The 25,055-nt window shown below is 42.4% G+C and overlaps 1 long non-coding RNA gene across 6 annotated transcripts; it reads left to right on the forward strand.

Annotated features, from left to right (window-relative positions):
* The first annotated feature begins 2,371 nt into the window (after positions 1 to 2,371).
* On the forward strand, positions 2,372 to 24,868 carry LOC123149426 (uncharacterized). 6 transcript variants are annotated; one of them, XR_006474633.1, is made up of 7 exons: positions 2,372 to 2,958; positions 3,048 to 3,119; positions 3,566 to 3,736; positions 4,133 to 21,479; positions 21,562 to 23,333; positions 23,428 to 23,662; positions 24,393 to 24,868. It is a non-coding gene; the product is annotated as an uncharacterized lncRNA (long non-coding RNA). The 6 variants fall into 6 exon arrangements; XR_006474636.1 differs by having other exon boundaries at positions 4,133 to 21,159; XR_006474634.1 differs by having other exon boundaries at positions 4,133 to 20,911; positions 21,011 to 23,333.
* The last annotated feature ends 187 nt before the right edge of the window (positions 24,869 to 25,055 follow it).

Consider the following 25,055-nt stretch of genomic DNA (forward strand, 5'->3'; position numbering starts at 1 on the left):
TGCCACTTCCACCGCACCAACTCCCAGGGTCACGGCCATGGCCAGGGCCAGGAAAGCCGCCCTTCTTTGCCCCCTTCACCTGCCGCGGCCAACGCGGTGCCGCGGCACCCGGCCTCGCCGTCCTCGTCCTCCAGCACCGTCGCGACCCAGTGACGCAGCCCAAGCATCGGCCTCGAGAATCAAGAACGCTCGACAACGTAGAGGGAAGGAAATGTCATATACATGTCATAAGAAAGGGAGTTTATTTACTGCTCCCTCGATGTATTGTTTCCTTTGTTTGGAAATTGATTACCATCCGCGAGTTAAGGTAAGGTTTACGCGATTGAGCGATTTTTTGAAAATCAATTATTTGTTTTCTAATTAATGTAATTGAATGATTTAAGGTAAGGTTAATTAATTTAGATTTGATCTTTAGAGATTGTTCGTGATTGATTCTACATTACTAAATAACTTGCGCCAGTATGGAAAGTTCTGATCTGTTTAGATTTCTTTCGTTGTGTGAGAGGGTGACGCGAAAATAAACCGATGAAGTGAGGGGAGGGGACAAAAAAAATCTACGAAAAAAACCCAGCAAAGGTGGGAGGAGGTACCAAAAAAACCATGGAAGGTGGGAGGAAACTACCAACTGCTTCATTAGGAGTAGAAATTATTAGAGATTAGAGATTATTTGTTTCCTGAAAATCTATTATTTGTTTCCTAAAGCAAATTGCATTAATGAGAGAGATTTCATAGATTTGGCTAAGGTAGGAAAGAATCTATTATTTGTTTGCTAAAGCAAATTGCATTAATGGAAGAGATCCGTTGATTTGGCTAAGGTAGGAAAGAATCTATTATTTGTTTGCTAAAGCAAATTGCATTAATAGAAGAGATCCGTTGATTTGGCTAAGGTAGGAAAGAATCTATTATTTGTTTCCTAAAGAAAATTGCATTAATGAGAGAGATTTGCTGATTTGGCTAAGGTAGGCGGTTTTTGCGGTTCGTGGCGGCTTAGTGAGGTGGGACGAGGTACCAAAAAAACCATGGGAGGTGGGACGAAAAAAAACTTGGAAGGTGGGAGTTGTCCTTAGTTAACCTACGAAATTTCGTAGATTTTTTTAGGACAAAAAAAACCGTGGGAGGTGGGACTAAAAAAAACCTGGAAGCGAGACTACCAACTGCTCTCTTAAGAGTAGAGATAGTATCATACATCAAAGCTTTAACAATGAATTTTGTTGCTTCATTAGCTCGAAAGGCAATGATAAAGACAAATGGATGGCTTAAGCCACCAGTTGGTTTTGTCAAAAGTTAATGCGGATGTAGCTTTTGATCAAGACCACATAAAAGGTGCATTGATCTGGGCCTGTGTCCTTCATGATTCATTTGGTAATTTACTAACTGATGCTAACTGAAAGATTGACATGTGTATAGATGTACTATCTGCTGAAGCTATGGCATTGCGTTATGGTTTATTTATGGCCAAAGTGGGATGCAACAAGTTGATGATTTACTCGGACAACTTAAAAGCCGTGGAAACTATGAAGAATGAAGGTTGATCAATGCGGATAGCGAGGGTGATTTTCGATGACTACTACAATCTTGCTTGCAAGTTTCCTCATACTTTTTTTTATAATGACGTAGCTCATGAGCTAGTTAGGATGCCCATGAGAGCTCCTTCTTGCGTGTGGATGGATGATGCCCCATCGAAGTTTCTTCCTCGTTGAAGATGTAACCATCATCACTTGCTAATAAAAGGGAGAGGGAATTATATAACAATGGTATAGATATAGGTTGTAGTAGAGATGTGAAAGAAGGTTTGTTTCTCCAATTTGTTTGTCTGTATCACTTTTTTTTACGTTGTCCGCCTCCTAGGAATTCACTATTTGATGCATTTTGCGTCAAATAGTCGGGGCATCACATAGGAGTTTCGCGACAGCAAACACAATGTTCAAAATTTCAAATATTTTTTCATGTTTTTCAAAAGGGTTCGAAAATTCAAAACATGTTCAAATATTTCAATAAATATTCATTTTTTAAAAGATCAGCATTTCAAATTTTTGTTCACAGTTTTAGAAATTCTGCATGCTTTTCAAAATTTGTTTGGAATTTCTAAAATTCATCACACTTTTTAATAAATGTTTGAAATTCAAAAAATGTTTGTTTTTTGTTCACGTTTTCTAAAAAATGTTTGAAATTCAAAAAATGGTTCAAAAGTTTCAAATAATAAGGTTCGCTCTTTTTTAAAATTTCGTTCACAAATTTTGGAATCACAAGCTACCGTATTTTTTTGAGAAGGCAGAAGCTACAGTAAGGCGCTGCAGTATTTATTTTTTCTGACCGTTGGTGCGTGGCCTCCACTTACCAAAGTTGTTCTTCAACACAGGAAAGGAAAACCCAGCCCAGTAGCCCACGCAATCGTCCGTCTCCCACACCAAGCACTCGTCCGTCTCCTCCGTCTCCAACACAATCCGCCGCCGCCGTCTCCCCTCATCCCCGTCTCTCACATCCCGTCGCTTCCGCCGTCGGCCGTCCCGAATTCTTCGTCCGCCGTCCCTCCCCGCACTCAGGCACGCGTACACCTATCTTCCTCGCTCGCCTGGTTCCGTGGTTCGTGTACGATTCACAGCGGAGTAGGGGGTCAGGTTCGGCTTCCATCCAAACCGGCCGCCGGCCAGTCCACCGAGGGGAGAGTCCATATTGACCACGCGAAACCCTAGACGCCACGGAGATGGTCCATCTCCGCCGCCTCGCCCAGTTCTTGCTCGCCTCAGCTCGCGGGGATGGAGCAGGACGGCGCCGCCCGTCCCTTCGCACCAGGCAGGACGACGGCGCCGTGGACGGCTGGGCGCGGAACGACAGCGAGCCCCCTCCCGTACGGCGCTCAGGCGGAGTGCCCCGAGGTCGTAGATCCTCCTCCTTGCCGGCGCTTCCGCGGCCACGTCTCCGCTGCTGCCTCCGCGTGCGCGACCCTCAACGACGACTGTGCGTGCCCTTCAACTCCTGTCTGGTATCCATCGATTGTATTGTCATTTGTTTCTGATCTGAGTATCCAAATCCATGGATGGTGGCAGCGGTGGGGAGGAGCCCTGCGACGACCTCGACAACGCCTGCTCCCCCGACCACAACTACTGCGTCCAAGAAAGGTACTGAACCAACCACACATCCCCCCTTCAAGAATCAAAACAACCATACATGCTGCCATGAACAATACATTACATTGCGTTGTTAGGACAAGCGAATCCATATGGTAGTAACGATTAATAAGATTAGCGGCCTTGGATGCAGTGAAGTGGCTATAGAATTTCAGAATCCAGACTGTTGCTGCTATAGATCTACTCTGCACCGCCATTTGGTAACTAAATGGCAATGCAGTAGTTGTGTGGTTCACGGTTTATGCAGCAGCTGTTCTTCTACCGATCTGTTGCTCGATTGTGTGGGGTTGGTTAATTTACTGGGTAAACTGCACAGCTCAGTAGCATGCAATGCGCTGGGATGACCGGACAAGTCACATGTTCAGTCAGCCATTCCCTGCCTGCCTATGGCTATGTGTTCCAGCGATATCCTTCTAAATTCCACTTGTTATGTGCAGCCACATGGATTGGGGATATGTACCTCGGTTTGGGTTTAAAGGGGCAATCTTTGAGCATTTGTATATCAACTATCGAGGATCTCAAGTTGACATGGACCGCACTATGATCAAGTGCATTCTGGTGCTATGATGATTGTGATAGAAGATGTTAGCTGCAGAAGCAATCACTATGTAAGTGTGACGTCTCTTTTGACCCTGCTTTGTTTATTTTTCAAATCATTAATATTTCCATTGCTTTCCTTCTTGCATAATTGCTCTAATCTCCAGAAATTTTGTGTTGATAAAAATTGCTAGTATATGGATCATGAAATTGTATTGAGCAGAATAGGAAAAAGGTCATTTGATTAATGGAATAGATTATGCCTTGACTCTGCTCAATACAGGTCTCAGCTGTGATAATGAAATTGTACTAAGCAGAACAGGAAAACATTTGATTAATGGAATAGATTATGCCTTAACTCTGTTCAAGATAGGTCTCAACTGTGATAATGAAATTGTACTGAGCAAAACAGGAAATATGTTGTTTTTTTAGTGGAATAGATTATGCCTTAACTCTGCTCGTGACAGGTCTCAGCTCCAATATTAAAAATCAGTGCACCTGAAATACGACACAATTTTTGTCATCTGGAACTGCGCTTATAAGGTGTTTGGTCTGAAAGCTACGCTCCTGAATACAATATGATATAAAAGGTTCATGAAATCATCAGGTATGGAAATGCTTGACCGTTTTTGTAAATCACTTAGTACAATATTATCAGTTTGTTTTTTGCATTATTTCCCAGTTCTCTTGCAGTACTATTCAACAACCTATCTTCCTGCCTACTAGATAAAAGAGGGGTTTTGTTTACTTAACATGGTTGCCTGATTAACATAGTCATGGTTTCTGTTAGTTATTTTTTCCACTACCAAAGCAACAACTTATGTTCCTACCTACCAGATATACTACTCCTTGATTGCTTAGCTCCCGGCTTAAGAAGCTCCACCATTCTTTTATATAATATTAGAAAAAAAAATTGAGTTCTAACTTTGTTGAAAGACACGCACAGTTCTGATGTTCTGGGCCCAATGTTCATTTCTAGAGGCAAATACTCTCGGATTTCTTAGTGAACTGTAATCCCATCGAGATAACCCCCCTCGATATAGCTCCCTTTATTTGCACGACACAATCTAGCATATGACGGCTCTGATTTGGATTGTGCGTGTTTCTCCAAAAACTAGGATTATATACCTGAGAACAAACAAATAACGTTATAAACTTACCTCAAAGCCTATGGGTTGACTGAAGCTTGATAAATAGTTTCAGATGCACTATGGTCTCATAACAGTAGAAATAAACTTCGAGGGAAAGAGAACCATAAGTATAGGTGACTGCATAGTAGAAGACGTGTAATCGTGTTGCATTATACTGTCTTTATAGAAGCCGACAAAATCAGAGACATCCTAAATTTGGTTTTCTGTTCTTGTCAGTTAAGAAAAGAAACATTAACTCTTGGATTATCAGTAAGGGAATATGCCTTATTAGCATACTCTTATGGTGGTTATTATTGCTCAACGTTGTGAGGAAAAAGAAGAATATTCAGATTTTTCTATTTGTGGTTATATCTTTTGGATAAACAATAGAAGGGTAAACTGCGAAGAAGAAACGTAACGACCACTAGTAGATATATCTTTATTTTGAATTAAACTAAAGTTGCCATGATAGCAATATTTTAGAATATTCAGATTCTTTTCAATATTTATGGTGATTATATCTTTTGCACATTAACACTGAAACTGAACTATTTTTGTCGGGCTAGAGAAGCGTAATTTCAATACAAACTGCAATTGCTTGGGCAAGAGAAATCAACTCAATACTACAATTTTCCATATGATGTAGTAAGAGGGGGCGTACCATTGTAAACCGATGTAGGGTGAAGGCTAGCCGCATCTTTGGCGTGTGGTCAAACCCGACAAGCTGCAACTATGTGGAGCATCCACATTACTGCCACCACATGCTTGCTAAAACAGTTAATATGTTAGTCCCCGTACATCAGACACATCTTCGGCGAGCATGCTTGATGGCAAAATCGGGCAACTATTGTTGTATTGAGTATCCAGAGATGATAACCGTCATGAAAATAATTGCATGGATCGATGATATCCCACACGGTCTTGTTTGCATCAAAAGCGTTGGATAAGAATGCACCAACCATTTTGGTAATGGGCATCTCAACAGTTCTATTTGGGCCTCAATCCCCTAATACGCTAGTAATTGTCTCCTTTCTTGTATTTCTCTTAGTCTCACTCCCAAACACTTCATGATATGAGAGAGGGAAGGCATTCCTAACATCAAGCTGAGAGACAGACCAGTGGCGAACATAGGCCACAATGAGAAGTGCGCGAAGGCCATGGGAGAAAATGCTCATTGTAGTCTTGGCCATGTTCCCGAGGAAAGCCTTGCGCCACTAGATGAGCTTTGTAACACTCAAGAGAACCATCAGTGTATTAACATTATAGACACACTTACAAGCGATGGGACGAGCATGGGGAGGAAGAGAAATAACATCCCACGTGCCGATGCGCACAAGAGCAACAATCTCCTCTACAATCGCATGCCGCCATTCGGGATGAACAAATGCGTCATGATAAGAAGTCGTCTCGAGAAAAGCGGGCCCAGAATAACCATAGTGGTCAATAGGCGGAAGCGAGAGTTCGAAAGCCATAAGTAGGCTGAGCTGGAGGTGATGCATTGCCAACAGGAGAGGACATTGTAGTAGAGGGAGATGGCTTGTCAGAAGGATCCATAACACGCGGACCACAAGTGTAGTGAAGAAGATGATGAAGGGGAATCATCAGGGAAGCCTCATGGACGAGCCAGGTGAGGTAGCCTCAAGTAATGAACGAGGTGGGGAAGCCGCATGTGACGACGTGTGGGGTCTATAATAGTAGTACGGGAGGACACGCTGGGATAGGTGGGCGAGGGCAATAAATGAGTGATAAGTGTATCGGGAAAATTGAGGGAAGTATCCTCAATTGGGGGGGGGGGCGAAGCAGAGGATGGACGTGCATAAAAAGGATGAGACTCAATGAGAAGTCACATCTCGAGAAATGCGCATCCGATGACTGACAAGATCCCAACACCGATAGTCGTTGTGCTCATCACTGTAACCTAAGAAGATATTCAACAGATTGATTAGACAGTTTGGTGCGTGAAGAACGTAGCAAACACAACCAAGCAAAGTGTTTAGTACTCCATCCGTCCGAAAATACTTGTCAGAGAAATGGATGCATCTAGACATATTTTAGTTCTAGATACATCCATTTTTATCCATTGGGGGGGGGGCGAAGCAGAGGATGGACGTGCATAAAAAGGACGAGATTCAGTGAGAAGTCACATCTCGAGAAATGCGCATCCGACGACTGACAAGATCCCAACACCGATAGCCCTTGTGCTCATCACTGTAACCTAAGAAGGCATTCAACAGATTGATCGGACAGTTTGGTGCGTGAAGAACGTAGCAAACGCAACCAAACAAAGTGTTTAGTAATCCATTCGTCCGAAAATACTTGCCGGAGAAATGGATGTATGTAGACATATTTCAGTTCTAGATACATCCATTTTTATCCATTTGTGCGACAAGCAATTCCGGACGAAGGGAGTTGTCAGGGGAATGCCCACAAAGACGCTCGGAATGTCACCATGTAGAGCAAAGTAGGGATGATTATTGACGAGATAGGTGGCTACGATCATCAACGCACTAGCCGCCTCATGAAGGTGGCTATGCTTGCGGTTAGCAACACCATTCTGACCATGAGCACAAGACGAGAACTGAGCAAGTGTGCTTTTCTCAACAAGGAATTCGTGCAGCAAATGAGGGATATACACACAAGCAAAATCTACACCAAAGACATGGATATGAGTGGAAAACTGAGTATGAACCAAGGCGGAAAACTTCTTACAGATAGACCTCACTACAAGAAGGCATAAAATATATCTACTTGTGTCGAGAGAAATCATTATAAAGATAATAGTGGCGATGGCCTCCTTTCAAGGCAAAGGCAGTCGGATCCCAAACATCAGAGTGAACAAGATTGAAAGGACGCCGAGACAGCTCTAAGGATAAGGTAATTGAACGTGTTTACCCAACTAACAATCTTGACTGTCTAAAGACACATTACCAGAGACAGATCCAAGGAGACCATGTCGAACTAAGGATGAGAGTCAAGAACCACACATGCGACTGCGACAATCATGCTAGAACGAGTGGATAGACGAGGTAAGTTAGTCGAAGAGACTGGCGGCGGTGGTAGCGGAGGGAAGGTGAAGCCTGGCACACTCCAGAGGGCGTGTGACTCATAGCGCTGAGGGCCAACACCAAGTAGAGAACCCGTGTGCCGATCCTAAATCGGAACAAGAGTCTGAAGTCGAGAATGACCCTACAACCAAATTAAAAAACTAACCTCTTGAAATGAGCTACATGTTAAGTATCATTAGCAGTAAGAACATGTACATGAGAATTTAGAGGGCCATTGCGTTGTCGACTACCTGTGCGACTATGGTGGCGCGCAACAGGTAACACGAGATGTGGGATTGAGGCTTCACACATAGCAGCCCAAAGTTAGGCGAAGGGTGCGCAACTGGTAGGAAGCAGAGAGTACACGTGAGGTGTAGCGGAAGGTATGAAAACATTGTTGGGAGCGGAGTGTCGTTGCCGTCGTTTGTTGTACTTTGAGGCAAGCATCGAGGGAATGGCGATTGGGGAAGGCGAGAAGATGACACTTGGAGGAGAAAGGCATCATTTGCCACAGTACATACGTATGAGCGTCAGTCATGACAGTGGACGGTTGTGGGCAGATCTGGTATCTGCATGTGGGTTTGTTACTAGGCTTGGTTGGATCATAGTTATGATTTGTGCTAGATTCCTTCCTTTGAAGATTGACGCTGGAGACCTTTAGGGTGTAGTATGAGATATACCGGATTTATATAGGTATAGTATGATTGGCATGAGTGTGGTATTGGTGGACTATTGGATCATCTTGGATATTACTACTTGGATTCTAGGTTGGAGGTAACTTGGGCACTTGGATTTGTGATATTTTGACCTAAGCTTAGTAGCTTGTATGTGCACCATATGGATATAGGCATGTAGATGATAAATGGATCGGAGTTGGTAGACATTGATGATTTTGCTAGCACTCCTCATATATATTGGACTTAGATAACTATGATACTAGGCTTGGTTGGATCATAGTTATGATTTGTGCTGGATTCCTTCATTTGAAGATTGAAGTTGGAGAACTTTAGGGTGTAGAGTTATCAACATGAGATATATCGGATTTATATAGGTATAGTATGATTGAAATGAGTGTGGTATTGGTGGACTATTGGATCATCTTGGATATTGCTACTTGGATTCTAGGTTTAAGATAACTTTGGCACTTGGATTTGTGATATTTTGACCTAAGCTTAGTAGCTTGTATGTGCCCCATATGAATATGAGCCATGGATATGATACAAATGGATCGAAATTGGTAGACTTCGATGATCCCCAAAAATGTTATGTACAAGATCATCATGGTCGTGGAGGGAAAACTAGGCATGACTCACCCCAATGTATAAGACGAAATATGATTTTGACCATGCGAATGGAAATACATGTGCATGCAGTGCTAACGAAAAAAATGTTAATTTAGGGGATTCTGGTACGAAGCCACCTTGCAAGAGGTTATTGAGTGTAGGCAACCCTGCGTTGGTGAAGGACCCTTCCTTGGCGCCGGGGGAAATGAAGTGGCAAGGTTCTTAAGACTGTGAGGGCAAAATTGGGACGAGTGACTCAGCTCAGGGTTCCTCTTTGCAAGTTAAAGTGAAAAGGCAGAGGATGGCAGGGCGTGCCGCTCTTGATAGCATTTGCATTGCTTCTTCATACCTCTCGTGCACTCTTCGTTTCCCGTCGATTCGACTTGGCGTCCTTACCTTGTTTGAGGGTTATGTGTCACGGACTTGGTTCCGCATCCCATGTTCCCTTGCTAGGAGTCCCTAGCCTTGGCGACAGGTAGCGACGTGCACTTGGGCGCTTGGCGTTCTTGGGTAAGTTCGGGGGCGGTGCCCAAGCTTGCAACTATGGCGACAACTTGCATGGGAGCAGATGATGTAGGAACAAGGCAGCACACGAGTAACTCGCAGCCAGGGAAATGACACCTAGCCGAACATGCAGGCAGTGGAGAGTACACGGGAGGTGTGGGTAGAGGTGAAAACGTTGCCGGGAGTGTACTGTTGCTGCCGTTACTTAGCCTTTAGATCCAGAGCGGAGTGGCGAGGGTATGACGATAGGGGAAGCGGGGAAGATTCCTTCCTTTGAAGATTGAAGTTGGAGAACATTCGGGTGTAGTATGATCAACCTAAGACATATCGGATTTATATAGGTATAGTATGATTGGCATGAGTGTGGTATTGGTGGACTATTAGATCATCTTGGACATTACTACTTGGATTCTAGGTTGGAGGTAACTTGGGCACTTGGATTTGTGATATTTTGACCTAAGCTTAGTAGCTTGTATGTGCCCCATTGGATCATCTTGGATATTACTACTTGGATTCTAGGTTAGAGGTAACTCGGGCACTTGGATTTGTGATATTTTGGCCTAAGCTTAGTAGCTTGCTTGTGCCCCATATATGGATATGAGCACGTAGATGATACAAATGGATCGGAGTTGGTAGACTTTGATGATCTTGCTAGCCCTCGTCATGTGTATTGGACTTAGATAACTATGATACTAGGCTTGGTTGGATCACAGTTATGGTTTTGTGCTAGATTCCTTTGAAGATTTAAACTGGAGAACATTAGGGTGTGGTATGATCAACCTGAGATATATTAGATTTATATATGTATAGTATGATTGGCATGGGTGCGGTATTGATGGACTATTGGATCATCTTGGATATTACTACGTGAATTCTAGGTTGGAGATAACTTGGGCATTTGGATTTGTGATATTTTGACCTAAGCTTAGTAGCTTGTATATGCTCCATATGGGCATGGAGATGATACAAATGGATCAGAGTTGGTAGACTTTGATGATTTTGCTAACCCTCCCCAAGAATGTTATGACTACAAGATCATCATGGGAGGATGATTTGGATTAATTAGAATAGATGGCAATTTTAATGGTATGTGCCTTTATGGGACAACTGATCTTGCTTTTATTATGTGTTGGATGCAATAGTAGTAGGAGAGTATGACTTATGAAGTGATATTATATTCGTGGATGAATAGATCCTGGAACAATTTGGATTTTACTTAGGTGATTGTGATCTTGAAAGAAAAATCTTGTGGATGATAACTTCTAATTTTTGTATCTATAGTCATCAAGTGCAAGCTTGCTTTATATTGGACTTCGAAACCGTGATACTGGGCTTGGTCGGGTCATGATTATGATTTGGTCTAGATTCCCATCTTTGAAGATTGAACCCGGAGAACTTTTGGGTGTAGTATGATCAACCTGAGATATATTGAATTTATATAGGTGTAGTATACAATTAGCATGACTACGGTATTGGTGAACTATTGGGATCATCTTGGATATTGCTACTTGGATTCTAGGTTGGAGATAACTTGGGCACTTGGATTTGTGATATTTTGACCTAAGCTTAGTAGCTTGTATGTGCCCCATTGGATCATCTTGGATTCTAGGTTGAATTAACTTGGGCACTGGATTTGTGATATTTTGACCTAAGCTTAGTAGCTTGTATGTGCACCATATGGATATGGGCATGTAGATGATAAATGGATCGGAGCTGGTAGACTTTGATGATTTTGCTAGCCTCCGTCATATGTATTGGACTTAGATAACTATGATACTAGGCTTGGTTGGATCATATTTATGATTTGTGCCGGATTCCTTCATTTGAAGATTGAAGCTAGAGAACTTTAGGGTGTAGAGTTATCAACATGAGATATATCGGATTTATATAGGTATAGTATGATTGAAATGAGTGTGGTATTGGTGGACTATTGGATCGTCTTGGATATTGCTACTTGGATTCTAGGTTTAAGATAACTTTGGCACTTGGATTTGTGATATTTTGACCTAATGTAGCTTGTATGTGCCCCATATGAATATGAGCCATGGAGATGATACAAATGGATCGGAGTTGGTAGACTCCGATGATTTTGCTAACCGTCCCCAAAAATGTTATGTACAAGATCATCATGGTCGTGGAGGGAAAACTAGGCATGACTCACCCCAATGCATAAGAAATATGACATGTACATCCAGTGCCAACGGAAAAAATGTTAATTTAGGGGATTCTGGTACGAAGCCACCTTGCAAGAGGTTATTGAGTGCAGGCAACCTGCATTGGTGAAGGACCCTTCCTTGGCGCCGGTGGAAATGAAGTGACAAGGTTCTTAAGACTGTGAGGGTAAAATTGGGACGAGTGACTCGGCTCAGGGTTCCTCTTTGCAAGTTAAAGTGAAAAGGCAGAGGATGGCAGGGCGTGCGGCTCCTGATAGCGTTTGCATCACTTCTTCATACCTCTCGTGCACTCTTCGTTTCCCGCCGATTCGACTTGGCGTCCTTACCTTGTTTGAGGGTTATGTGTCATGGACTTGGTTCCGCATCCCACGTTCCCTTGCCAGGAGTCCCTAGCCTTGGCGACAGGTAGCGACGTGCACTTGGGCGCTTGGCGTTCTTGGGTAAGTTCGGGGGCGGTGCCCAAGCTTGCAACTATGGCGACAACTTGCATGGGAGCAGATGATGTAGGAACAAGGCAGCACACGAGTAACTCGCAGCCAGGGAAATGATACCTAGCCGAACATGCAGGCAGTGGAGAGTACACGGGAGGTGTGGGTAGAGGTGAAAACGCTGCCGGGAGCGTACTTCTGCTGCCGTTAGTTAGCCTTTAGATCTAGAACGGAGTGGCGAGGGTATGACGATAGGGAAAGCGGGGAAGATTCCTTCCTTTGAAGATTGAAGCTGGAGAACTTTCGGGTGTAGTATGATCAATCTAAGATATATCAGATATATATAGGTATAGTATGATTGGCATGAGTGCGGTATTGGTGGACTATTAGATCATCTTGGACATTACTACTTGGATTCTAGGTTGGAGGTAACTTGGGCACTTGGATTTGTGATATTTTGACCTAAGCTTAGTAGCTTGTATGTGCCCTATTGGATCATCTTGGATATTACTACTTGGAATCTAGGTTGGAGGTAACTTGGGCACTTGGATTTGTCATATTTTGGCGTAAGCTTAGTAGCTTGTGTGTGCCCCATATATGGATATGAGCATGGAGATGATAAAAATGGATCGGAGTTGGTAGACTTTGATGATTTTGCTAGCCCTCGTCATGTGTATTGGACTTGGATAACTATGATACTAGGCTTGGGTGGATCATGGTTATGATTTTGTGCTAGATTCCTTTGAAGATTTAAGCTGGAGAACTTTAGGGTGTAGTATGGTCAACCCGAGATATATCAGATTTATATATGTATAGTATGATTGGCATGGGTGCGGTATTGGTGGATTATTGGATCATCTTGGATATTACTACTTGAATTCTAGGTTGGAGATAACTTGGGCACTTGGATTTGTGATATTTTGACCTAAGCTTAGTAGCTTGTATATGCTCCATATGAGCATGGAGATGATACAAATGGATCGGAGTTGGTAGACTTTGATGATTTTGCTAGCTCTCCTCATGTGTATTGGACTTGGATAACTATGATACTAGGCTTGGGTGGATCATAGTTATGATTTTGTGCTAGATTCCTTTGAAGATTTAAGCTGGAGAACTTTAGGGTGTAGTATGATCAACCCGAGATATATCCGATTTATATATGTATAGTATGATTGGCATGGGTGCGGTATTGGTGGACTATTGGATCATCTTGGATATTACTACTTGATTTCTAGGTTGGAGATAACTTGGGCACTTGGATTTGTGATATTTTGGCCTAAGCTTAATAGCTTGTATATGCTCCATATGGGCATGGAGATGATACAAATGGATCAGAGTTGGTAGACTTCGATGATTTTGCTAACCCTCCCCAAGAATGTTATGAGTACAAGATCATCATGGGATGATGATTTGGATTAATTAGAATAGATGGCAATTTCAATGGTATGTGCCTTTATGGGGCAACTGATCTTGCTTTTATTATGTGTTTGATGCAATAGTAGTAGGAGAGTATGACTTATGAAGTGATATTATATTCGTGGATAAATAGATCTTTGATAAACCTTGGAACTATTTGGATTTTACTTAGGTGATTGTGATCTTAAAAAAAATCTCGTGGATGATAACTTCTAATTTATGTATCTATAGTCATCAGTGCAAGCTTGCTTTATATTGGACTTCGAAACCGTGATACTGGGCTTGGTTGGGTCACTTGGGTTTGTGATTTTTTTACCTTGATCATCATGTGGATATGAGCATTGAGATGATACAAAGGGATTGGAATTGGCTGACTTTTATGGCCCTTCGTAAGAATGTTATGAGATCATCATGGAAGGATGGTTTGGATTAATTACAATAGATGGCAATTTTGTTGGTATGTTCCTTGTTGGAGCAGCTGATCTTGAGAAATGCGCATCTGACGACTCACCAGATCCGAACACCGACAACCCTTGTGCTCATCACTGTAACCTAGAAAGACACACTCAACATATTGATCAGACAGTTTGGTGCGTGAAGAACGTAGCAGAAGCAACCAAACAAACGAAGAGTTTGGTAGTTAGGAGAATGCCCACAAAGACGCTCGAGAGGAATATCACCGTGTAGAGCAGAGGAAGTATGAATGGTTATGAGATAGGTGGCTACGATCATCAACGCACTATCCGCCTCATGAAGGTGCTGATGCTTGCGCTCAGAGCGACACCATTCTGAGCCTGAGCACGAGGATAAGAGAACTGATCAGCAAGTGTGATAGCTTGCATGTGCCCCATATGGATATGAGCATGGAGATGATACAAATGGATCGAAGATGGTAGACTTTGATGATTTTGTATCATCTCCGTGCTCATAACTACGATACTAGGCTTGGTTGGATCGTATTTATGATTTGTGCTAGATTCCTTCCTTTCAAGATTGAAGTTGGAGAACTTTAGGGTGTAGTATGATCAACCTAAGATATATCGGATTTATATAGGTATAGTAGGATTAGGATGACTACGGTATTGGTGGACTATTGGGATCATCTTGGATATTGCTACTTGGATTCTAGGTTGGAGATAACTTGGGCACTTGGATTTGTGATATTTTGACCTAAGCTTAGTAGCTTGTATGTACCCCATTGGATCATCTTGGATATTACTTGGATTCTAGGTTGGAGGTAACTTGGGCACTTGGATTTGTGATATTTTGACCTATGCTTAGTAGCTTGTATGTGCACCATATGGATATGGACATATAGATGATAAATGGATCGGAGTTGGTAGACTTTGATGATTTTGTTAGCCCTCCTCATATGTATTGGACTTAGATAACTATGATACTAGGCTTGGTTGGATCATAGTTATGATTTGTGATGGATTCCTTCATTTGAAGATTGAAGTTGGAGAACTTTAGGGTGTAGAGTTATCAACATGAGATATATCAGATTTATATAGGTATAGTATGATTGAAATGAGTGTGGTATTGGTGGAATCTTGGATCATCTTGGATATTGCTACTTGGATTCTAGGTTTAAGATAACTTTGGCACTTGGATTTGTGATATTTTGACCTAAGCTTAGTAGCTTGTATGTGCCCCATATGAATATGAGCCATGGATATGATACAAATGGATTGGAATTGGTAGACTTCGATGATTTTGCTAACCGTCCCAAAAATGTTATGTACAAGATCATCATGGTCGTGGAGGGAAAACTAGGCATGACTCAACCCAATGTATAAGAAATATGACATGTACATGCAGTGCCAACGGAAAAAAATGTTAGTTTAGGGCATTCTGGTACGAAGCCACCTTGCAAGAGGTTATTGAGTGCAGGCAACCCTGCGTTGGTGAAGGACCCTTCCTTGGCGCCGGGGAAATGAAGTGACAAGGTTCTTAAGACTGTGAGGGCAAAATTGGAACAAGTGACTCAGCTCAGGGTTCCTCTTTGCAAGTTCAAGTGAAAAGGCAGAGGATGGCAGGGCGTGCCGCTCTTGATAGCGTTTGCATGGCTTCTTCATACCTCTCGTGCACTCTCCGTTTCCCGCTGATTCGACTTGGCGTCCTTACCTTGTTTGAGGGTTATGTGTCACGGACTTGGTTCCGCATCCCATGTTCTCTTGCTAGGAGTCCCTAGCCTTGGCGACAGGTAGCGACGTGCACTTGGGCGCTTGGCGTCCTTGGGTAAGTTCGGGGGCGGTGCCCAAGCTTGCAACTATGGCGACAACTTGCATGGGAGCAGATGATGTAGGAACAAGGCAGCACACGAGTAACTCGCAGCCAGGGAAATGATACCTGGCCGAACATGCAGGCAGTGGAGAGTACACAACAGGTGTGGGTAGAGGTGAAAACGTTGCCGGGAGCGTATTGTTGATGTCGTTACTTAGCCTTTAGATCCAGAGCGGAGTGGCGAGGGTATGACGATAGGGGAAGCGGGGAAGATTCCTTCCTTTGAAGATTGAAGTTGGAGAACATTCGGGTGTAGTATGATCAACCTAAGACATATCGGATTTATATAGGTATAGTATGATTGGCATGAGTGTGGTATTGGTGGACTATTAGATCATCTTGGACATTACTACTTGGATTCTAGGTTGGAGGTAACTTGGGCACTTGGATTTGTGATATTTTGACCTAAGCTTAGTAGCTTGTATGTGCCCCATTGGATCATCTTGGATATTACTACTTGGATTCTAGGTTAGAGGTAACTCGGGCACTTGGATTTGTGATATTTTGGCCTAAGCTTAGTAGCTTGTTTGTGCCCCATATATGGATATGAGCACGTAGATGATACAAATGGATCGGAGTTGGTAGACTTTGATGATCTTGCTAGCCCTCGTCATGTGTATTGGACTTAGATAACTATGATACTAGGCTTGGTTGGATCACAGTTATGGTTTTGTGCTAGATTCCTTTGAAGATTTAAACTGGAGAACATTAGGGTGTGGTATGATCAACCTGAGATATATTAGATTTATATATGTATAGTATGATTGGCATGGGTGCGGTATTGATGGACTATTGGATCATCTTGGATATTACTACGTGAATTCTAGGTTGGAGATAACTTGGGCATTTGGATTTGTGATATTTTGACCTAAGCTTAGTAGCTTGTATATGCTCCATATGGGCATGGAGATGATACAAATGGATCGGAGTTGGTAGACTTTGATGATTTTGCTAACCCTCCCCAAGAATGTTATGACTACAAGATCATCATGGGAGGATGATTTGGATTAATTAGAATAGATGGCAATTTTAATGGTATGTGCCTTTATGGGACAACTGATCTTGCTTTTATTATGTGTTGGATGCAATAGTAGTAGGAGAGTATGACTTATGAAGTGATATTATATTCGTGGATGAATAGATCTTTAATAAACCTTGGAACAATTTGGATTTTACTTAGGTCATTGTGATCTTGAAAAAAAAGTTGTCGTGGAGATGTGATATTTTGACCTAAGCTTAGTAGCTTGTATGTGCCCCATATGCTTATGAGCATGGAGATGATACAGATGGATCGGACTTGGTAGACTTTGATGATTTTGCTAACACCCCCCCCCCCCACCACCACCACCACCCCAAGAATGTTACGAGTACAAGATCATGGGAGGATGACTTGGATTAATTAGAATAGATGGCAATTTCAATGGTATGTGCCTTTTTGGAGCAGTTGATCTCGCTTTTATTATGTGTTTGTGCTAGTTTAGATGCAATAGTAGTAGGAGAGTAGTACTTATGAAGTAATGTTATATTGGTGGATAAATAGATCTTTAATAAACCTTGGAACAATTTAGATTTACTTAGGTGATTGTGATATTGAAAAAATATCTTGTGGATATTCTTCTAATTTCTGTATCTATAGTCATGTCATCAACTGGAAGCTTGCTTTATAAAAATGGACTTGGATAACCATGATTTGTGCTTGATTCCCACATTTGAAGATTAAAGCTGGAGAACTTTTGGGTGTAGTATGATCAACCTGAGATATATTAAATTTATATAGGTGTAGTACAATTAGGATGATTGTGGAATTGGTGGACTATTGGATCATCTTGGATTGAATTAGTTGTAAGGATGGAGTAATAGAAATGGTGTTTGGTTAGATGATATAACTACTTGGATTCTAGGTTGGAGATAAATTGGGCACTTGGATTTGTGATTGTTTTACCTAAGCTTAGTAGCTTGTATGTGCCCCATATGGTTATGAGCATCGAGATGATACAAATGGATTGGAGTTGGCAGACTTTGATAGTTTTGATGGCCCTCCCTAAGAATGTTATGACTTATGACTACAAGATCATCATGGGAGGATGGTTTAGATTAATTAGAATATATGGCAATCTGGTGGTATGTGCCTTGTTGGAGCAGTTGATCTCGCTTTTATAATGTGTTTGTTCTTATTTAGATGAAGTATTAGCAAAAGCGTAGTACTTATGAAGTTGTATTATATCGGTGGATAAATATATCTTTAGTTAACCTTGGAACAGTTTGGATTTACTTAGGTGCTTGTGATTTTGAAAAAAAGTATTGGTGGATAAACTTCTAATTTTTGGATCTATAGTCATCCAATGGAAATTTGCTTTATATTGGACTTAGATACCATGGTACTTGGCTTGGTTGGATCATGCTTATGATCTGTGGTAGATTCGCACATTTGGAGATTGAAACTAGAGAACTTTAGGATATAGTATGATCAGTCGGAGATATATTGAATTTATATGGTTGTAATGATCAACATAATTGTGGAAATTGATGGGCTAAATCATCTTGAATTGATTAAGTAGTAAGGAAACAAAGATCTTGGAGTAATAGAAATAATGTTTCCTTTAAGATTAGATGATATAACTACTTGGATTCTAGGTTGGAGATAACTTGACCTAAGTTTAGTAGCTTGTATGTGCCCCATATGGATATGAGCATGGAGATGATACAAATGGATTGGAGGTGGTAGACTTTGATGGCCCTCCCCAAGAACGTATGAGTACAAGATCATCATGGGACAATGGTTTGGATTAATTTGAACAAATGGAAATTTTGATGGTATGTGTGCCTTGTTGGAGCAACTGATCTTGCTTTTATTATGTGTTTGTGCTCATTTAGATGCAGTAGTAGCAGCAGCGTAGTACTTATTCAAAGATGAATCCAAGGGTGAAGGTTTTGGTTTTGCTAATTTCAATCATTAAGGTTTATTAGTTATTTTGATATTCTCAAATCTTATTGGATGATGATCTGGTGTTGAACTCAAGTTTTTTGGTCACTCATGAACCTGGAACTTGATCCATCAGATGATCGCAAATTCTCGACCCCTTTTGATTCTTCGCTTGCTCAGTACAATAATTTAGTCTCCAAAGATTTTGATTTGGATTATTATTATTATTGGTTGGTTCTCTAAAAATTGGGATTATATGATCAGGGGCCGAGGTGACTTATCTTCTTGTCGACCTGCATTTGGATGATCATTACTTTCTCTATTTAATTTCTTCCTCTCCACAGCTCACCTTTAGTCCAACAATTCTAATTTGCATTTATTGGTGGTTTTTTAGAAATTAGGGGTTATACGGCTCAACAGGGGTACTTATCGTCTCGCTGATCTATGTTGGGAGATCATTACTCTCTCCATTTAATTTCCTCCTCTGCATTGTTCAATTTTAGTCCCTTAACTCTAATTTGAATTTATTGGTGATTCTCCAGAAGTTGGAATTATACAACCTAGCGGGGGTGACCAAGCTCTTTAAAAAATAGTCTTAAGACCAAAGGCATTACCAAAAGCCGCCAACGGACCGACCACCACCATGACCTCAATTTGCGCAAGGGTTTATGAACAACACCAACCAAGCTCTTTAAAAAATAGTCTTAAGAGCAAAGGCATTACCAAAAGCCGCCAACGGACCGACCACCGCCATGACCTCAATTTGCGCAAGGGTTTATGAACAACACCACATCATCTGCGTACAAGGTTTATGAACAACACCGGATCATCACCGCCATGACCTCCTGCATCACTGCTCGGCTAGGGTGAGGCTGAATCCAGTCCTGCTCCACTTGTTACATCATTTGGCACAGTTGGCCCAATGGTGTGGCATCTCCTCCAGCGGCGGTGCACCATCCTCATCATCGCCACCACCTCCCTACACCGCAGTGGGTCATCAGCCAGCCGCTGTGGATAGAACGTGATTGATTCCACGTGTACAAGCACCGGGTAGCATAGGAGGCACACCTCCCCCTTGCCACCGTCAAGGCCGAAACCTGGCAAGAGGGAGACATGCATGAGCGGGTCGGGCAGAAAGCACAAGGCTGCACTGTAGCATCTTCGTTGGCACCTCGTTGGGGTCGTCCACCCATGCCCTGACGACGAAGTATGAGAGGTCGAGCTTGTCGAGGGATTCGATGGCCATATGGTAGATTAGGCATTCGGGCAACAGTTCTTGCGCGGTTTGAGGCGAGAACTCCCGCAAGGGATGCGTTGGATGGACAGCCTAACGTTGTAGCAGCATTGAACTGATGTGGCGAAGGTTATCTTGTTCGAACGCCACACTAGGAGCAGCGTGCGTCCACCCCACGAACCATGTAGAACCACCGGCAGTGCGTGAAGCTGGCGAAGAAAGATCCTAGCTGCATGAGAGACCTAAAAGCCGTTTGTTCAAAAGCACCGGGAAGTCGTCCCTGATGCCCTCAACAATTTTTACCAGGATTAGAGATGACCTCGTACCCGCCACCATGAGCACCAGCCCAAATCCCATAGGTAAGAACATATCCTCGATGAGGCACCTCGTCTTGCGTGAGCGGGTATTGCCCCTCGCCAGGTCGTATGTGAACCTAGCCGACATGGAAGGCTCCAGCGACGAAAGGGCGGGTGGCTCCTTGTCGGGAAAGGTGAACCTGGAATGAGTCAGCGATTCGGGTGGTCGAGGGGGGGGGGCGGCCTGGATTGGACTGACTAGCAGCGGCGGGGGTGGCAGCTGCACTCACGGCCTTGGCGGTGGTCAAGGCGGGGCTAAGAGTAGTGATGGACTCGTTAGCGGCAGCCAGGTCATCATGGCGACGTGCGAAGTTCCTTCTGACTAGCGGCGGCGTGGGTGGCAGCTGCACTCAAGGCCTTGGCGGTGGTCAAGGCGGGGCTACGAGTAGTGATGGACTCATTAGCGGCGGCCAGGTCATCATGGCGGCGCGTGAAGTTCCTTGTGAAGCACATCCTCTAGCCCAAGTGGTACATTTGCTCATTTGTGATATGTTCTGTTAGTGTTATGTTCTCCTTGTCTCTTGCTCTGTTTCTCTTGCCCACATGTACATTTGTTCATTTTCGTAGACCTGCTATGTTCTATTGTAATTCGAGTTCAAATGTCAAGTTGCGCCGCAACAAAATGCTGCTACTTTAACTTCTGTAAGCGCAGCGAGCAGCGTAGGCGGCCGTTGCAGCTGCTCACATGGAACGTATGCCCTGTTGCAGCCTCGCAGGTACCCACATCTCTCCCTCCCTCCCTCCTCTTGATTTGATCCCCATAAATTCTCAGCTTTATTTCTGTGGATTTTTGTTTTATCTATGCCTGTTATGTCTTTGACAAAATCCAAGCAGATTGAGGGGAAGATTTTGTGCTTAGTTTTTTACTCAAGTATTTCATCTTTCTCTCAAATTTAGCTCCAATGAACTGAATTATTTTGGCATCACTTTTTTCCCTGGAGAGCATTATCATCTCATCTCACCACACTCATGCCACATAACCTGGCGAGCTCACTCCTTACTCATTCTATGTACCACATTTGTAGATCAGTTTAAGGTACTGCTAATGAACCAAAAGTTAATGTTGTTGGCCTTGCCAAAATGCCATGAAGCTTAACATTCGACACTTCCTTCAATAGGGCCCTTCAGCCTCCAAGGAGAAGGGAAGTGATGTCTGACAGGGAAAGAAACTAGGCAAAGCTCTGGATGCTCGATTGAGTACACACCCAATTAGCACTCTACTTCGTCGGTTGTCCACTGAAATTTGCTCCATGACATCTTGCTTGCCATGTGGTCACCTTACCTCAAAATCGACATATTATAATCTATGAACTACTACAAGTAAACTATACAACCAAATGATTGTTCCAAAAATTCAAATTTGCACCATGCTTTCCACCTGATCTGCCAGTTTAACTATCTTAATTGTACCGCAGACATTTGATGTGTGGTAGTAAGTGTGTGATGAAGCATGGTGTAGTAGCAAACTAGCAACTGAATTTTTTGACATACCATGGATTTCTTTCTGCCTCTATTTGATGCTCGGGGGTGCTGATCCGAAGGTCCGTGCGGACCCTGCTCTGGACATACGTCTCCTTAATTTCCATGTGCAATTCTGCAATCCATGCTTTACACTTTAAAATGAGACAATAAAATTTAGCTCATGTTGCCCTTCCATCATGCACCCAGAATATATTACCTTTCTGCTTTTTATATTTTGGTTGGGCATGTTTCATGATCAGAGGATCGATGATTTGTTATGCTAGACAATGGAAATAAGATTTGGTGGAAAACAAATGATATGATAGGTGATTTATGATGTATTACTATTTTAGATAACATTATCCAAAATTAGTTTTTGGTATACGCAAACTTTGGAATTTGTTGATAAAGAAAGATCACGCCTAATTTGCTGGCTCTCTGTTGACACTTAACAGTACTGGCCTCCTGACTCTAGTTGGATAATGTTGATGACTCGATATGCGGAGAGAGGTTAGGAATTGTTGCTATGGACTAAAACAATGCAGAGTTGAAGGTTCTGAACTGGGAACTTGAACAAACAGTTTGCCTACCTTTCTTGTGGAATTGATTTTTTAAAAGTGAATGTTCTTCTGGTTGGTGCTTCTTCAGTGGGATCTGGACCATGGAATCTTCAATTGCATCTGCTTGGTTCACTGGGAATTTCCTAGTTTTAATTTGATTGACAACTAGCAAAACAGTCCGGCTAATTTGATGATTAATTCCTGCTGATTGTACACTTTCAACTCAAGTTCCTGCTGATTCTACACTTTTCAACCCAAGTTACATTGTACCATATGCCAGTTTGTTTCATACCTCATCCATCCTGGATTTTTAGACGCAAAGCATCTGGATTTTAAAACAAGAAATAACATGTCTTTAACAAAATTATTCACTCAAAGACCATGCCCAAGATTGGATCTCTCATCTTTACAGTAAATTTGGACAGCAGGGATCTCTCATCTTTACAGTAAATTTGGATAGCAGGGATGTTCAGTAGAAAAGCTATAATAGCATGGAAGCGTTGTTTCTGAACTCGAGCACATATGTGCTCTTTATCTGGGCGGTTCGTCATAGCATTGGGATGCGGTGCATTACTTTCTGTGTCAGGCTGTTGTTCACTGGAAAAGGGGGAAATGCAGAAGGAGCACCTCCTTTAACGATTCAAAACAGGGCCGTGGCTCATGCCGTCATTCCCGTCCTGATCCGTGGCTCGTTTAGGGCCTCAGTAGCTGAGTAAATGGAGGGATGGGTTGCTGGGCAGAGTTCTCTCCTACCTCCGGCTCCTGGTTTTTCCTATTATCGAGTGAGGCTAGATGGGCGGCGGAGCTTCTATTCGAAGGAAACAAAGGCTAGCGCAGAAGATGGAATTTCTGATGCAATCGATTAAAAGGTATGATTCTGCGGTGCTTGTATTCTATTGGCCTCGGATTAGGTATAGCTTTTGCCTGAGTTCTGTCTTCAATTTTAAATTTTTTTCTAAGCAGAACCACCGTGCTGGAGGACGTTAACGATGGCAACGTACTCATGGAGCCACTACACTGCCAGTGGTCGCAACCGTTGCAGATCCGCTGCCGCCCATGGCGGCAATGAGTGCGGAAGGCCAGATCTGTGCGGCTGATGGCGTGATCGATACTGAAATCGATGGTTTACTGCAAGCATCCGAGCAGTCGATTACTCGATTTGTTAGATCGACCCAAAAGCCCCAGCATGGACTCGAAGGTATGAATTTATTCAGCTGTGCAGTCTGAAGAAACACGAAATGCAATTGCCATTACATGTGGACCAGCAGAATAGTTGTGGTTGCACATCTTGGAATTTTGATTACCCTGGGACTAGCTTAGCACTTATGTACGTAAGAATTAAGATGTGGATATGTACAATTTATGAACTGTAGCAAACATATGAACCTTGGTGAACTCAGGTTGAGTGTCATTAGACAGTGGATGGCATACATAATGCAGTTGCAAAATTTTGCACTGTACTTTAAAAAATATGACATCGCACAGGTTAAAATTTGGATTACATATTCAGTATCCTAAATACATGGTCACAGTTTAATAAGCTTTAGCAACTTAAGGCTGTCTATGAATTAACATCCATAATTATATCGACAGTGGTTGCTGATATGAGTAGTGGAGCTAGTGTGGGCTGAAGTACAAATTTGACAGAGAATGTGGCAAGCTGTCCATAATTGGGATTTCTATTTTGTTGTGTGCTGTATTGAAACTACTAGTCTGATATAATACAATATAATGAGGTATGTAGTTCATGTTCACTGATAAAAGACTTGAAAAAATGTTAGCTGGAATGCGGCAGTATTTTTATTTTTGAAAGCTTAGTTCATGAAGCGGGTTTTGTGTGATTGTGACTCCGTAACTAAAAATGGGCTGCTGCTGCTGTCATATATTTATATCTGTAGCTGATGGCATATCTGGTCTTGCGTGCACAGTGAGGATCGGTGCTGCCGCACCAGGAAGGTCACCTTGTCGTAATCGCACTAGTGCACTGGAGAAGGCAATTCATGGTTTTGCGGAAAATCCAGGAGATGATGTGATTGTCCCTGCACTAGGAACAAGCTTTGATTGTTTGAGTGAAGCCTTCGACTATTGCCATTGGACTTCGATTCTTTTGGATGAAGCATACGACTTTTACAAGCTTCGATTCTTTGACTAATCTATATTTTAGTAATCCTCCTTATTTTCTGAAACTGATGTATAGTGGTATGATGTACATTTAAATGGATTTCTAAAGTGACAGTAAATTAGACAACTATTTTACGATGTGTAGCCAAAAGCCAAAAGGATAATTGCACTATTATCAGAATCAGATATGATTTCAAGTCTGGAGAAAATCTGCCTTTTCTTCTTCCTTTGTGACTTCCAATAATCTAAATCAAAAGCCACTGGGTTGTACTGTTTTTCAGTGCATTTTGAAAGTTGTTAACACAAAGTAGGAGCAAATGACCCAATTTCTTTGCATTCATTTTTGTCGGGTTTGCTTTCTTTTCACCTTCATTCTGTACTTTTGTGCTTTTGTACTGACTTTGCATACTCCGAATCCTAGTATTTTGTATGCACTAGCAACTTCACACTTAGATAATTATTCTTGTCAC

Source organism: Triticum aestivum, chromosome 7A (genome assembly GCF_018294505.1).
Source record: "Triticum aestivum cultivar Chinese Spring chromosome 7A, IWGSC CS RefSeq v2.1, whole genome shotgun sequence".
Lineage (NCBI taxonomy): Eukaryota > Viridiplantae > Streptophyta > Magnoliopsida > Poales > Poaceae > Triticum > Triticum aestivum.